At 34.8% G+C, this 15,992-nt stretch overlaps 1 long non-coding RNA gene across 1 annotated transcript; it reads left to right on the top strand.

Annotated features, from left to right (window-relative positions):
- The first annotated feature begins 11,730 nt into the window (after positions 1-11,730).
- On the top strand, positions 11,731-13,013 carry LOC148783737 (uncharacterized). Its single transcript, XR_016044524.1, has 2 exons — positions 11,731-12,318; positions 12,422-13,013. It is a non-coding gene; the product is annotated as an uncharacterized LOC148783737 (long non-coding RNA).
- The last annotated feature ends 2,979 nt before the right edge of the window (positions 13,014-15,992 follow it).

The following is a 15,992-nucleotide window of genomic DNA, read 5'->3' as shown; positions in this document are numbered from 1 at the left end:
ATTTAATTGACATCAATATAATGTACAAATCATGTGAAATAAAGATAGAAGAAAAGAAACTGTTTGTTGATTTAATACTCCTAGAAATTCCAGATTTTGATGTAATCTTAAGCATGGATTGGCTTTCTGCATACCATGTAAGTATTGATTGTTAAAAGAAAATGGTTGCCTTTAGTATTCCGAATCAACCAGTATTTTACTTCAATGGTATAAAGAAGACGTCCCATCATATTTAATCTCCTGTATTCGAGTTAATCGCCTCCTTCGAAAAGGGTGTCAAGGCTTTCTTACCTGTATCAAAGAAGATAGGAAGGAAGAGATAAATTTGGATACCACTCCGGTTATCTGATAATTTCCCGACGTTTTTCCAGAAGAATTGTCAGGATTACCTCCTGATAGGGAAATTGAATTCTCTATTGAATTATTGACAGGGGTAGCCCCAATTTCTAAGGCACCTATAGAATGGCACCTGCAGAACTTAATGAACTAAAACAACAATTGGAAGAATTATTAGATAAAGGTTTTATCAGGCCCAGTGTATCACCTTGGGGTATTCCGATATTGTTTGTTAAAAAGAAAGATGAGACCATGAGATTGTGTATCGATTATAGACAGTTGAACCAAGTGACAGTGAAAAATAAGTATCCATTACCTAAAATTGATGATTTATTTAATCAATTACAAAGATCACAAGTATTTTAAAAAATTGATCTTAGATCTGGATACCATCAGCTTAAGATTAAAAGTGAAGATGTTCCCAAGACAGCTTTCAGAACAAGGTATGGCCATTATGAATTTTTAATCATGCCTTTATGATTAACCAATGCACCGGCTGCATTTATGGATTTGATGAATCGGGTCTTTAAGCTTTTTTTGGATAAATTTGTTGTAGTATTCATCGATGATATTTTAATTTATTCCAAGAATCAGAAGGAACATGAGCAGCATGTAAGAATGGTATTGTAAATATTAAGAGAAAGAAATTGTATGCCAAACTTAGTAAATGTGAATTTTGGCTTGAACAAGTGACATTTTTAAGACATGTCATATCAAAGGAAGGTTTATCAGTTGATCTTACAAAGGTTGAAGCCGTTGTTAATTGGAAACAACCAAGAAATGTGACTGAAGTTCGAAGCTTTTCGGGATTGGCAGGATATTACAGTAGGGTAATTTATGAAATCCTTTGAATTATGCATTGCCGTTAAAATGTTATACGCATTTCAATTATTTGAATTGTACTTAATTATGCATTTTTTTTGAAAGTGAAACTGTTAATGCATTTCTGTTAATAGATCTCCTTTTTGAAAATATTGATTATCTTTCAATCATGATTATTTTTAAGATTATGATGATCACTTATTGAGTAGCCAAACTCATCAAATTATGGTAAACATTTGTCAGGATAACTGCGGTTTCATTTTGAGTGCTCGTCAGGATCAACTTTGGAAGATAGTGTAGTTTTGCCTAAGCTTTCTTTTGTTACTTTGTAAGAATTCGCCACTGTAAATTTGTCCTATCAAGAGATGTATATATGTTTTGATTGTCACATCTCAGGAATAATAGTATTGTAAATTCTTGAGGTATTACAGGTGAGCATTGGGGGTGTGTTGCGTGACTGTTTTGGCGATGTCATCTTCTCTTATGCTGGCTCTATTGGTTTAGCTACGGCTAACCAATCAGAGTTATTGTTTCTGCAAGGGATAAATTTTTTTATCTCTAGAAACCTTAGAGTAGTTGCATTATTGAAGGGGACTCTTTGAATGTAATTAAATGGTGCAAGAAGAAGCAACATACTCCATGGAATCTGAGGTCTTATTGGCTGCAGATTATGGATCTAGTGGCTCCCCTCTCAGTTTCGTTTTGCCATATCTACGGTGAGGCAAATTCCTTGGCTTACTCTCTTGCTAAAAGAAGGGCCTCTTTGTCCACTCTAGCTATTTCTTCTGATGTAATTTATTTTAAATATATTTGATTAATAAAGTAAGGAATATTTCTCAAAAAAAGATTTATCTTATGCTTGTTCTTGGCGGTTGAAAATTGAAATTTTATAGATGATAAAAAAACTAAGGTTTGGCAAAAATAAGGGAAAGAAAAATAATACAAAAAAATAAAGAAGAGAGACACAAATTTACATGATTCGGCAAGTTGCCTACATCCACAGGGCAGCAAAGTCGTCTTTCACTAATTAGAACAATACCATGTAAGCATATAGAATACAAGATATTACAAGTTTTCTCTCTCAAGCCATAAAACACCCACCCAAAAGAACTAAAGAACTAACCATTCTCTCTGTATTTTACCTTACATTATTTTCTCTCTCTACAAAGCTTAACTTTATAAAGAGGAAAACCATGGAGACTCGCGTGAAAGCCATATCTATCACCATTCCTAATTGGATTGTGTTCCTACATAAAAGGGATTTAGTTTCCTATCTAATGGGGACTTCCTTTAAGAAGCACGTACCACTCCTTTATCAAAGGAAATCTTCCTCACATTCTTTTGATTAGATAACAACAGTCTCCAATACGTAGATTCCATGATACCCAAAATATCTTATCTTTCCTAACTAATACGACCATCCTGAGTTTTTAAGGATTTCACTCACAAAAATAGGTACGCCATATATATAGGAAATATCTTCATCCTTATCCAACATTCTTCCACTTGAAGACATATTGACATGTTTTCATTTTGATTAATCTGCTCAAAAAATTGCTGCCTACTAGTTACTAATCATCAACTAACCACAAACTCAATAAAGTCTTGCACTAAGTGAACTTCCCCTTCCCAATGGGCTTAGTTAATACATCTGCTAGATTGTCATCAACATGAATTTTCTATAATAAAATTCTTCCATCTTCTACTACATCATGAATAAAGTGATATTGAACATCAATATGTTTAGTCCTATCATGAAAAACTAGATTCCTTGCTAGAAACAAGGGCACTCTGGTTATCATAATGAAGTGAAATACCTTCTTGCATAACTCGGAATTCACCAAGTAACCAGTTTAGCCAAATTGCTTTTTTAGATGCATGAGTAAGTGATATATACTCAACCTCTATAGAAGACAAAGCCACCACAGATTGCAACCTTGATAACCAACTAACTGTACCACCTCCCAAAGAAAAAACGCATTATGTAGTCGACCTTCTTTTATTAAAGTCACCTGAAAAATCTGTATCAACATGACCAGTGACTTTCAAATCCATTCCATTGTAACAAATACTAGCATTGCAAGTTCCCTTCAAATACTGAAGGATCTGTTGGTGGTATAAAACCAATAAACAAAAAACTCAATCTAAAATTTTTTCATTATTTTGAAACCATGAAGTTTTGAATATACAAAACCTTCATAACAAAATTGTAATACATAAACCTAGCCCACAAACTAGACTTATACAAACCCTTAAAAATAGAAATTGCAGCTCCAGTAAGTCCATTTACAAGTCCCTTACTCAAAATGCAAATAAATTTAATACATTGTTTAAATACTCAAAATGATTGTTTTTACAACATACTGCATTATATATACTCAAAATTCCCCATCCTTTCGAAATTATTTGATAACTTTATCTTCAATCTTCAACATCATCAAATACCACAATACTACACATGCACCATTTACTTAATCATGATAAACCAATGTGATTTCAACTTGGATGAACAATATAACATGGCATTAAAGCTTACGCTACAAAGTCATGAGAGCAATTATATTTCTCATATAATATACTCAATTACTTCAAACATAAGATATTCAATAACTGTAAATCACAACAAGTAATCATGCAAGCAAACATGGGGAAGCCAAGGTTGAACCCTTTATGCCTGAGTTACAATTTGAACTTTTTAGGGACTTAATGTTGTCCTCATACATAAGTGTTTGAATGGTTTTAATAACACAAAGAGATCAATTCACATAGGAAGCTTAAAAATAAATAAATTAAAACCACTCAATAAGGTTCTATTAAAGAGAGCAATATGATAAAGATTAGATTTCAAAAGGAAGTAGAGAGATCCAACTCAAAACAAGTAAACTATGAGCATACTACATTGTGTGGTCCATTGGTTTACAAAACTTTTCTCAATGCCAAAAGGGAAACTCAAACCCAAAAATTAATCTCTAAAATGAAAATTAATTCACTATATTGATGATAAACAAAAGATATGCTCAGAAAAAAATCAGATGGAAATAGGCTATGGAAAACTAGACATGAATAAAAGAGATTGGAGGCACTTAACTTAAGATCAAGATGAAGGACTACACTATCCAAGTCAAGCATAAAGATCACTCAAAACTAATGATTAAAAGAGGTAAAAGATTTTGTAAATATAAGTTTACATCAGGTTTGAACATGAAAGAGTGAAATTATTAAGAGGAAAACCGAATTTAATTAGTAACTTGATGATAGTATAAGCTCAACTTGACCATGAAGAACAGGGAACACCATATGAGATCAAAATGATGATAGAAGATGATCAATAGAAGAGGCAAAGGGGCTGGTGCGTGGATGTTAATATAGATCTCTCTTTCTCTCTTTTAATTCATAAAAGGTGTTTCTCCAAAAGTAGGTTTTAATTTAACCTTAGGGATATATGTATTAAGTAGTGAGGTTGAAATTGATCTTGACCCTTGATGCAACTCATCCATGACACATGAGATACCATAATCTTAGCCGTTTATCCACATTCAACCACTTAGATGAAAGGATAAAATTCAACGCCATTATCAATCCTTTAAACCCTAATGTGAACCATTTACCTTTTAGTCCTTGTCCCATGCTTTATTTTCATTTAAGTCCATAGTGAAGATTACACAAATACCCATGTTTTTTTAATAAAATCAAGAAAGCACACTAAGGACAAAGGTATGTCCAATTACGTCATTTGGAATATCCACATATCCACATTATGTCATAGATAAAATATCTATGACACACAACCAATAGAAATTCTCCAACGCTTAGGCTTCATATGACTTGAGCCTATGATGTGATGCCATATGAGACAGACCCACATGCCATAAAATCTTATGTGGATAACTATTTTAAACTAAAATAATTCTAAAAAATCCATGGCTTTACACATGTTAAAGTATGGCCCATGTGAGCAAATTAAATATGTAACGAAATAATCTTTTACATTATAACAAAATATAACATAATATAACATGTTATAATATAATGCCAACAAAAGAACTAATGACAAAAAAGTCCCACGTGGTTATGACATCAGCATGATGTCATCAACAAGGGGAAAGGTGGGGGTGCCACATGGTGTCCTTATTGCCACTGGGACCCATGTGGCATCCCCATAGGATGTCATTGTTTAATATTTATATCAAACAAATTCAAAAAGCCTATTTTTGGTGTTTAAAAAATTCAAAAAAATTCCCAAACGTTATCTAAATGATTTATCATTATTATTATATATTTTTCATCAATATTGAATTAAATAGACTACAAGTAATGAGATCTTTAGGCTCAATACTAGTAAACAAAGTATTCCATTGGGCTAGTCCATTAGAGCATTATGATATTGACCCAATGAATCTATGCTCCACAGTTTATGACAGAAATGTATAATTGGTTATATCAAAGTTACTGAGCCATAGCTTCCCATCATCAAGTTCTCAATGGATTACAGGTGCACCCCCTTTGAGATATCATAGTGCTCTAATACGGGGGTCCTCTTAAAGCCCATGTGCACTGGTTCTTCTAAGTTGGATTATAATACGGAAGAGTGGCTTTCCATATGACTATAATTGCATGAAATGGTCTCATCTCAGGGTATGAGCTTATGTCTATAAGCCATGACCATTTCATATATGACCAATTCTTAATAAATACTCGTGTTCTAGTGTACTTGATTGGATTCTTAAAGCCTTGGCTAACCAACACAATAATGTGGCATCCTAATCAATAGTCTTGACTAAGAGGTGACCCTCACACCTTCCTAAGAGATTACTATATCAAACGCAAACACTCATTACCTTATGTACTTAGGGTATATGAATCTGGGCTCCAGTGCGGATTCCTTCTATCTCTCTTACTCTCACCGAGCGAAAGACTTTGGATTTTAAGGCTTTGAAATGCCACATAGCCAACATAATCCACTTCACAGAGGTCTAGTGATCATGGCCAGGATTTGTCACATCTCTACTCACAACTCCCACTGCTTGTGTTATATCAAGTCTGGTGCTAATTATAACAAACATGGCTCCCTACTGTTGATGAATACAGTACTCGAGACATCTATGTTTTCTCTGCATCGGTGTTAGGACATTATTTTGAAGACAACTTCATATGCATCGAAAATGGATTACTAATTGGTTTGACATTCTATGTATTGAAGCGCCGCATAACCTTTTCCACATAACTCTCACAAGTTAACCATATTTTATTGTTCTTTCTGTCTCTAAGTACACTCATCCCAAGAATTCAATTAACGGCTCCCTCTGCATGGCTTAAATGTAAATTCAAAATCGATTCTTTATATCTAGCAAATAGGGTGACTAATAAGAGGAATGGGGCTTGAGATGCCTCGAAGATTTCATAATGTCCCCTCTTCATTTCTTAAATGTAAATTCAAAATTGAGTTCTTGATATCTCACAAATAGGTGTGACTAACAAGAGGTATGGGGCTTGAGCTGCTGAAAGATTACATATTGCCTCCTTTGCATTGCTTAGATGCAAATTCAAAATTGAGTTATTGATATCTTGCATATTCTTCAAGTTATCCCTCATATTGGTTTGATCTCTTGGCGATTCCATAGAACACAACAATCCGATGCCCAAAATGGCCACCAAGCTTGGCTGCACCTCATTTTGCCACACCCATCACCTGTTTGCTCTACCTTCTTCAAAGATCCTCTTATCAGCAACTTCCATCACTCGATGGATAAGCCTTGCTCACAAACTCACAAAGGCTCAATCTAGTTGCAAACATGTTATTAATTGGTCTCCATCCGGTAAACATCTCTACTAGTAGAATACCAAAGTTATAAATATATCCCTTTGTTGATACTTTAATGCCAACAACGATTTCTCTGATTTAGTCCCTACACTTCTTATAGATCAATTATTTTCAAAGTACAACTTGTTAAGCAATGTGGTTATGATCTGGAAGTATGGATCCTTTGTGCCCAAATATGCTATTTTGATTTTCAAGTAGAGTCACGTGATTTAGAATTCTCATCAAGCCAAAATTGTCTACATAGGTAATTATGCCCTGCTCTAGAAGCATGTTACTTGGTTTTAGATCACAATGTACTGTTGTTGTTGTGCAATCATGATATTGGTAATCCATTGTAGAGGCCAAATTGATTGCTAAGCTCTTGTATGATATTTAAGCTGAAATGGAGGTTTTGATTTTTACTAACCATAACTAGATGAGTTGGTGGGTGGAGCCACTTGTCCAAACTTCCCTTGGGCATGAATATAAATATTAGGGTTTCAACTAATTGCCTTGGAGACCATGACTTGAGCAACAAGTGATTAGCTTTACCAGATTTTTGTGTCAAATGCTACTAAGAGCTTTACACTCTGCACTCCATTTTAAGTAGAGGTTCTTAACAGCAACAATGGCTCCATCACTGAGGGTTCTAGTACACTGCACCAAAGCTACCAAAACATATTAGATTGTCCATACTAAAACCATTTGGTTGCAACAAAGAGCTTTCATATGAGATCTTATGCATTCCCTCTTTAGCTGTGGGCTGGAAGGGCGGCCACTTCTCATTCTCTTTCTTTGCAACACTATTAAAGCTGCACACAATAGAATCATTGCAATTGGCAAACCTATGGCGAGGATTGCTGTTTTCATTGCTTTGTAGCTATGCTCTTCATGAGCAGCTCGTTTTTGGGTAGCTTGTGCTTGGTTGCAGCAAGCAGGCAATATGTTTCCTTGGAGTTGGAGATCATGAGGCGAAAGAAGATTAAATATTCCATCATCTGGAACCTCTCCTTCCATTTCATCGTATGAAAGATCTAAGTGTCCCAAACTCATAAGGTAATTCATATTCTCTTCAAATTCTCCAGACAAGTGAAGTGTTAGACAGATTGATTGACACCATTGCTTCTAGATTCATGAATGTCTTTGGAATCTGTTCTTGCAAATCATTCCCAGAGAGGTCCAGAACTTCAACATGCTCCAACTTACCTAGTAATGAAGGGATTGTACCATTTAAAGAGTTTTTAGCCATGCGAAATATTATAAACTGAGTTTGGAAATTTCGTTGGAACTTTTCCAGATAACGTCTCGTCCTAGAGGTCAATAAAATGCAATGGCTTTGTAAAAGTTGGTGATGGTATGGTGCCATTTATATCCTATTTTTGGAAATGTCATGGTGAAGAAAATTTAAACATTTTCTTAAACTTGAAGGGATTTCATGAGAAAATAAACTGGTTGGGAAACCTAACCATTATAGCTGTTAAAGTCATCCGATTTCTATTAGGATACTACAATTCAAGTTGTTTCCATCAAGCTACAAACTCTCCAGTTTAATCAAATAGCCTGACTCAGATTTGCACCTGTGGTGCATTGTTGGACAAGCCAAGGGCCATCAGAGATGAAAGGTTTCCAAAGGAAGGTGAGATGGGTTGAATGAAGGCGAAGAGAGAATTGCCTGAGTTCAAAGGATCTATCTCTCTTAAATTAGTAGAGAGAGAGTTCATCTTTTGACTTATTGAATGCATACTGTATCTGTAAAACAATAATGTTCATGAAATAGCTAGCAACTATGGCAGTTACAGTAACATTAACACTAGGAGATGATGGCAGTATAGAGGGTAGGCCCATTTTCTCTTTCTATTGGAGAACAGATGGATCTAATATCGCATGCTTATATGCATTAAGTATCAAATCCTATCAAGAGTTATTGACTATTGGTTCACTCACCAGGAGTCAGTCAAGATGAGATATAAACCTTGTGTGATTGGTCATGCCATCTTAAAATATGTGTAAAATATACGAGTTTTATTATGTTTCAATTTGGAAGTTTTAGCTTCTTAGATACTTTTGGCAATGTTTATCTAAACTTGTACTTGAATTTATTTGGGGCCTAGGATTCTTTCATAAGTTCATTGAGAATTACAAAAATAGTCCAAGTTCAAGAACTTGAACTCCATGGCCAACTCGGTCACCATTGACTAATGAAACATTTTCAGTTTCTTGTGATGGATGTTAAAGAGAAAATGCAAAGTGTCCATAAAGGGTTCAAACCTAATCATATTTTGGCCAAAGAAAATCATATTTGCATGGACAATGTGTGCATGGACACTCGTGCACTACAGGGTTATCAGCAATCAAAAGGATTAAGGAGTTTTAAATGTTAGACCACCTATCCGCCCCTATGAAATCTAATCTTGATGGTTGACAAATGATGGTGTAGACTGTCCTATGCACAGTTGTGTATATTATATTGTCCCATTCCAAGCAATTTATAATCATGGGCCAATTCTCTGTGTATAGTATATTGTCTCTTTAGAGCAATTTAAAACCATTGGTAATGGAAGTATTATAGAGATAAACAAGTATTTCTCATGAATGTTTGATGAAGTATTTCTTAGGAATGTTTAATGAACATTAGGAATTGACTCTTGTGGCGAGTGAGGGAGGTCAAGGATTGGAACCTCCATAAAAACATACATACCCTAAAGTTAAAAAAAACCCGTACCTATTTTTTTGTTTAATCCAACCACTATAAATTTGTAAGTCAATTATGGAAGGTTAATTGCATTGAAAACAAGTTTTTTGGGGGGTAAGTTAGTAGGGGAGAAGGCCCCTCACTCGTTTTTTCATTAATAAATGAGCAGAGAAAAATAATTAATGTACAACCCTATAGTAGGGCAGTTGTGCCGGATCATGTAATAAAAGAGAAAAAAGAAAATCTGGTGGTCTATGATGCCACACAGTAGCACGGGGCAAGCGGATGCCCTCCTAGCGAGGGCATCAACAACCATGTTTTCCTTCGAAAAAATATGTGCAATGGACCATCGATGGGAAGAATGTCTGGCACGACAATTATTTGCAATCGTCTTTAGTTGGCATGGAGCATGGTATCGATTCTGAATGACATCCACATGTAGGACCGAATCACTTTCTATTTATATTGGAAAACAATTCTTCTGATGAACTAACTGAACTCCTTCTTCAAGTGGCAAGAATTATGCATAGTTATTATAAGCAAAACCAAAAATACTTTGAAAAATCAGCAATGAAACCTCCATCTTTGTTCCTGATGATTCCACCACCGCCTTCTAAATCTGGATTTCTCAAGGAAGTATCATTAATATTAATTCCGAGCCTCAGGAAATGACTACGCCACTGAAATAAGGGATTCTGACCTTTGCTGATGCCAAGTTATCTGAAGATTACCAATTATGGCCTTGGCATTGAACATATTTTCTTAATGCAAATATCACATTGTGTAGATGTCAGCCTTGGCAATTTGAATGAACATTTCTCACCCTATGAAATCCAATCTTGATGGTTTACAAAGGATGGTGTAGACTCTCCTATACAAGGTTTTGTATAGTATATTGACCCATTCCAAGCAATTTATACCATGTGTCAATGCTCTGTATATAGTACATTGTCTCTTGAGAGCAATTTAAAACCATTGGTAATAGAAGTATTATAGAGATAAACAATTATTTCTTAGGAATGTTTGATGAAGTATTTCTCATGAATGATTAATGAACATTAGGAATTGACTCTTGTGATGGGTGAGGGAGGTCAAGGATTGGAACCTCCATAAAAACATACCCTAAAGTTAAAAAAAGCGGCACCTGTTTTTTTTTAATCCAATGACTGTAAATTTGTAAGTCAATTATGGAAGGTCAATTGCATTGAACATACTTTCTTAATGCAAATATCACATTGTGTAGATGTCAGCCTAGGCAATCTAAATCAGCATTTCTCACCTACCCAAACACATGAACTTCTCTTTTACTCTGCCCGTTTAATAAAAATCATTATTATATGAGTGCTTACAACATTCTCCTGTGGGAGCACACTGTTTACTAATTCTTTTAGGCAACAAAAACTTATTTAGTAGTACTTTTTTTTTTTTTATTTGAAATTTTGGGATCCACTTTCTCATTGCTATATGAGTATTTTTATAATAATGAAAAAAACAACTTAAACACTTAGGGCCAGTTTGGATGATAGTTAATGTTATCAGGAGTGCAGACTATCTTATTTGAGATTAATATAATTTCTCCCTTTGTGAGGTTCAGGCCTGACATTTTCAGCTAGAGTCAAAACCGTTAACTAGTTTTTTTTTTTTTTCTTTATAGTAAGTGAGTTAAAGTTAAGCAATTGGTTCCCCTTCGCTTTAACTATTTGGGTGACACTAGTTAAATCTCAGCAAAGATTTGCTTATGATTGTTGAAAAAGTGAATTTTGAACATAATTAAAAAAAGAAAAAAAAAAAAAAGTGAGCTTGGAACTACTGTTAAGTGGTATATGCTTGAGACTACTGGGACATAAAGATTAACATGGACTATTTCTAAAATTCCACAATGCTTCTTTGGTCTTATGCATAATTTTCAAAGATGAGAGAGAAGGCATGTCCCATCAGTAATGGGCTGGTCCCATCTTGAGCGACTTTGGAAAAGTGAACCAAAAACTTCACAGTACTTGTAGCCATATATAACAAACCCATGTTTTCAAGCATTGGATGCCACACCTACCCAAAATAAAAATAAGATAATAGTTTACAAGATATTATGGATTTACCCAAAAGAAAAATAAGAGAAGAGATTACAAGATATTATGGATTTTGCCTCTTTGCTAAGTTCACATAGTGTCTTTTTTATGGCCATATGCTCACTATGTGTTGCATGGAAGCTCTTGCTATGGAGTCACAAGCCACCACCTTTACTCTTTTAAATGATCAGTTCTATCCATACCAGTTTTAAGAGACAGGTCATAGACGATAATAGGAAGTTGGACTTGTGGAATGCAAATGTTCCTATGTGCGGTTGGCGAGAAGTTACATGCGACCAGCGAAAGGAGAGAGTAGCTTTACTGGATCTTAATTCTCTTTTCTTTTTTGGCAGCATTAGTTCTCACATTGGTAATCTCTCATTTCTCATCTCCCTCAACCTTTATGATAGTTTCTATGGTGTCATCTTTGGGAGATTGGATACTTATGTCTCTTGAAGTGTCTCAACATGAGCTGAAATGCCATTGAAGCAAGCATCCCGATCTCAATTGGAAACCTTGTTAAGTTAATAGAATTGGACTTGTCTGGTAACAACTTTGACGGAAGTTTTCTTCCCACTACTGGGAAAATTCAAGACCTACAGGTGCTGCATTTATCATACAACAATATTTTTGGCAAAATCCCTATGAGCTTAGGAAACGGTATGAGTCTCATATACCTTGATCTCTCTAATAACTCTTTGTCAGGGATCATCCTGCCGTGGATTATGAGCCTTGTAAACATGGAGCATTCGAAGTTGAGGAGCAACAACTGTGGTGAGAATATTCCTGCAGCAATTGGATGTCTATGCCACTTAAAAGACTTGGATTTCTCATTGAACTTTTTGTCTGGTAAAAAGTCTTATATATTTCGAACATTTAGGGAAACAAAATGATTGGAGCCTTACCCACAGAAATAGGTAACTTGTGAAACCTAGAACAACTTGGTCTTTCAAGTATTAATTTAACAGGGAGCATCCCACCTTTTCTTGGTTACCTCTCAGCCCTAAACTACCTCAGCCTATCTGATAACTCCCTAACAGGGGGAATCCCAAAAGAGTGAGCCATTTGAAGAAACATGAGGGTTTGTAGCATAGTGGAAATCATTTAAATGGTAGTATTCCTACTTTTATTTACAGAATGTTGTCATTTGAGACTTTGATTGCATCAGATAACAGTTTAGTTGGAAGCATTCTGCTCGGGATTGGAAAGCTTGTGTACTTGAAATACTGAAATTTGTATGGCAACTACTTAACTGGAAAGATTCCTTCAACAATGAGGCAACTTCATCTTTTGGAAACTTTAGATTTGTTCCCTTCCATCAAGTTTCGGAAATTGTTCCCATCTTTCTTACTTGGACCTCTTCCAAAACATGATTAATGGAACCATACCTACTTCGCAGCTTACCATCCGTCTTGGAGAAGTTGACCTATCTGTGAACAAGCTGTTAGGAATTATTCCAGATTCATTTAATGATTCATACCTTTTTGCAAGCATTTGCATTACAACGAATTCATTGGAATGTCTAATTAAATACTTTTAAACTCCTGAAATCGTTAAAATCATGTAGATCTATAAACATATGACGGTGTAGATAATATGTTGCAAGATGCACAATTTTTGGCACTCAAATTTTTTTATTTTTTTCATACACTCATACATCTTGATGTCGAGATGATCAATTAGAAACTTTTTCAATATTAAAACAACCTTTGCAATGAATTTTTGGGGTGCATCGTTAGTTCTACATTTTATGGTTGCAACCCTATATAAACCTTTTCCTATATATTTGATTTTATAAAATACTATATAATTCTCAAATGAGTTCCCAAATTTGGATATATATATATATATATATATATATATATATAAAATTAAAAATACCTTTATTTCTATGACAATAATTTTTTTGAAATTTTGAATAAATTTATTTTACCATTTTATAACTTTCTAAAAGAATCTTCTTAAATAAAAATAACATTTAAATATAAAAATTAATATTTTTAGTAAAATTTTCATAAAGTTATTTCTACCAAAAAATAACGGTGATGCATTTCCCGAATTTAAGCCTAACAGTAACCATATATACCTACATTGCATCCAAATGGTACCCAAATCCTAGAAAATATATATTTCCATGTATACAAATGCCACGTAAAGCTCATTTTCGTATCATGTATGCATTTGAACAATACTAACATTAATCGTTTATAGCATTAGAAGACTTTAATTTCATACTAGATTAATGGGATTTAATTAATCCATGAACATCTAGGATTAGTTCTGCATGGATCTAGCCGCATGGGCCATTGATCGATAAAACAATGGTTTCTAAATTTAACCAAATTGAGATCGCATTAGTATGGGAACGGGCAGCTGTGCTTAGTTGGTGCGCGAATCCATGTATAATGGATTTGGGTTCTTTATACAAGTGGAGTTCTGCGATGGGGTCCCGGACCACCATTATGTGGAATGCGATCCTACAATGAATGGAGCTCGATCCTAGCCAAATATGATCGTGGTATTGTTTTGATGGGGGCGAGACTCAATATTAAATGGGATCTCATTCTTGTTGTTGACAGGAGCGCGATCCCATGTTACATGCAACGCGTTCCTGTCAAATAGGGATCTCGATCCCAATATATCAAGATCGCTCTCTATTCAACGGGGATCTTGCTCCCTAATCAAATGGGATCTTGTTCCGTAAATACATGGAACATGTTCCCGTTAAATAGGGATCTCAATCCCAATGTATCAGGATCTCGATACCAATGTATCAGGATCTCGATCCGTAGCTTTTACCCTCATCGGAACTCACTCCCTGAGCTCCAGAGCTTCGGGTAGCCATCGATCCAATGCTCCTGCTCTCGGAACCGGAGCCACTCCCGCTCCCTGTAACTATGGGAAGGACCCATTCTGAAGTAAGTAGGTAACATTGGAGTTTAGTGGTTTTGGATCTCTCTTATAATAATTTGAGGGGCAATTTCAAAATTATCTAAGAACCTGAAATGTCTCCAAGACCTTAACCTCTCTAGGAATAATCTATTGGATGGAAAAGATACCAAAATATCTACAAAACTTTCAAAATCTATAAAGCTTAAATCTATCGTTCAATGAATTCGATGGAGAGCTTCTAGAAGAAGGGATATTCTTAAGTATTAGTTCACTTGATCTCTGAGGACACAACAAGCTTTGTGGAGTCCAAGGATCATGAACTTTATTGCTTGGCCCCTACATTCTTTTCAAGAAGTAATCATTCTAGGTATTCTCATGATGGTCTTAGATTTATATTTGGGGCAACTTCCATATTGATTTGAAGAAAGATATTAGAACTCAAATTGCCTTTCTTTGCAACTTTGAAAAGGGAGTATAGAAAAGTCTCTTACCAATAACAACTTCTCACAACTACTAGTTTTGATTCAACAAATTTGATAGGATTCAGTAGCTTTGGCTTGGTTTATAAGGGAAATTTTTGCGATGAGATGGCTATTGTAGTAAAGGTTTTCCACCTAAAAATCATGGAGATTTAAAGAGTTTTATAGCTGAATTGAATGCTTTTAGTAGAATTCGACATTAGAACTTTGTCAAGCTAATTACCTGTTGCATTAGTTGAGGTATCCAAAGTAATGATTTCCAAGCTGTAATATTAGTATTTATGTGCAATGGAAGCTTCAACATGTGGCTCCACCCATCAAGTCATTTGGTTGTGGTTAACGAATGCTAAAATCACTATCTGAACTTGAACCTCTAGCTGAGATTGAGCATAGCCATATACATAGCATCTGGCATAGAATATCTACATCATAATTATCTAACACCAACTGTGCGTTGTGATCTGAAGCCTAGCAACATGCTTTTGGATTAAGACATATTTGTGCATGTTGGTGACTTTGGCTTGGAGAGAATTCTTTCTCCATGTGATCCATCAGAACACTAGAGTAACACACTTAGACTCAAATGATTGATCGGTTACATCCCTCTAGGTATTAACCACATTGCTTTCAATGGCAACAAAGATATGTTATCTATCTAAAATTATAGCGTATAAAATCATGCTTTTAGGGCTTGTTTGAATGACAATTAATTTTATTTGGAAATACTTTCTTATCTGAAATTATTATACTCTGAATAAAATTATTTTGTTAGGTTCTTGGTATGCAATATTATTTAAGTATTTAATATTTTCAGCAATTTTCAGCTATTTTTATCTATCTATGACTAAAAACTCTGATTTTCAGTGAATAAAGTAAAAATAGTTTTTCAAAAGAATCAACTTATA

The sequence above is a fragment of the Amborella trichopoda genome, chromosome 1 (assembly GCF_054954075.1).
Source record: "Amborella trichopoda isolate Santa Cruz 75 chromosome 1, AtrichopodaSantaCruz75HAP2 v2.0, whole genome shotgun sequence".
Lineage (NCBI taxonomy): Eukaryota > Viridiplantae > Streptophyta > Magnoliopsida > Amborellales > Amborellaceae > Amborella > Amborella trichopoda.
Note: the sequence above shows the minus strand (reverse complement) of the source record. Positions and strands in the feature narration are given on the sequence as shown.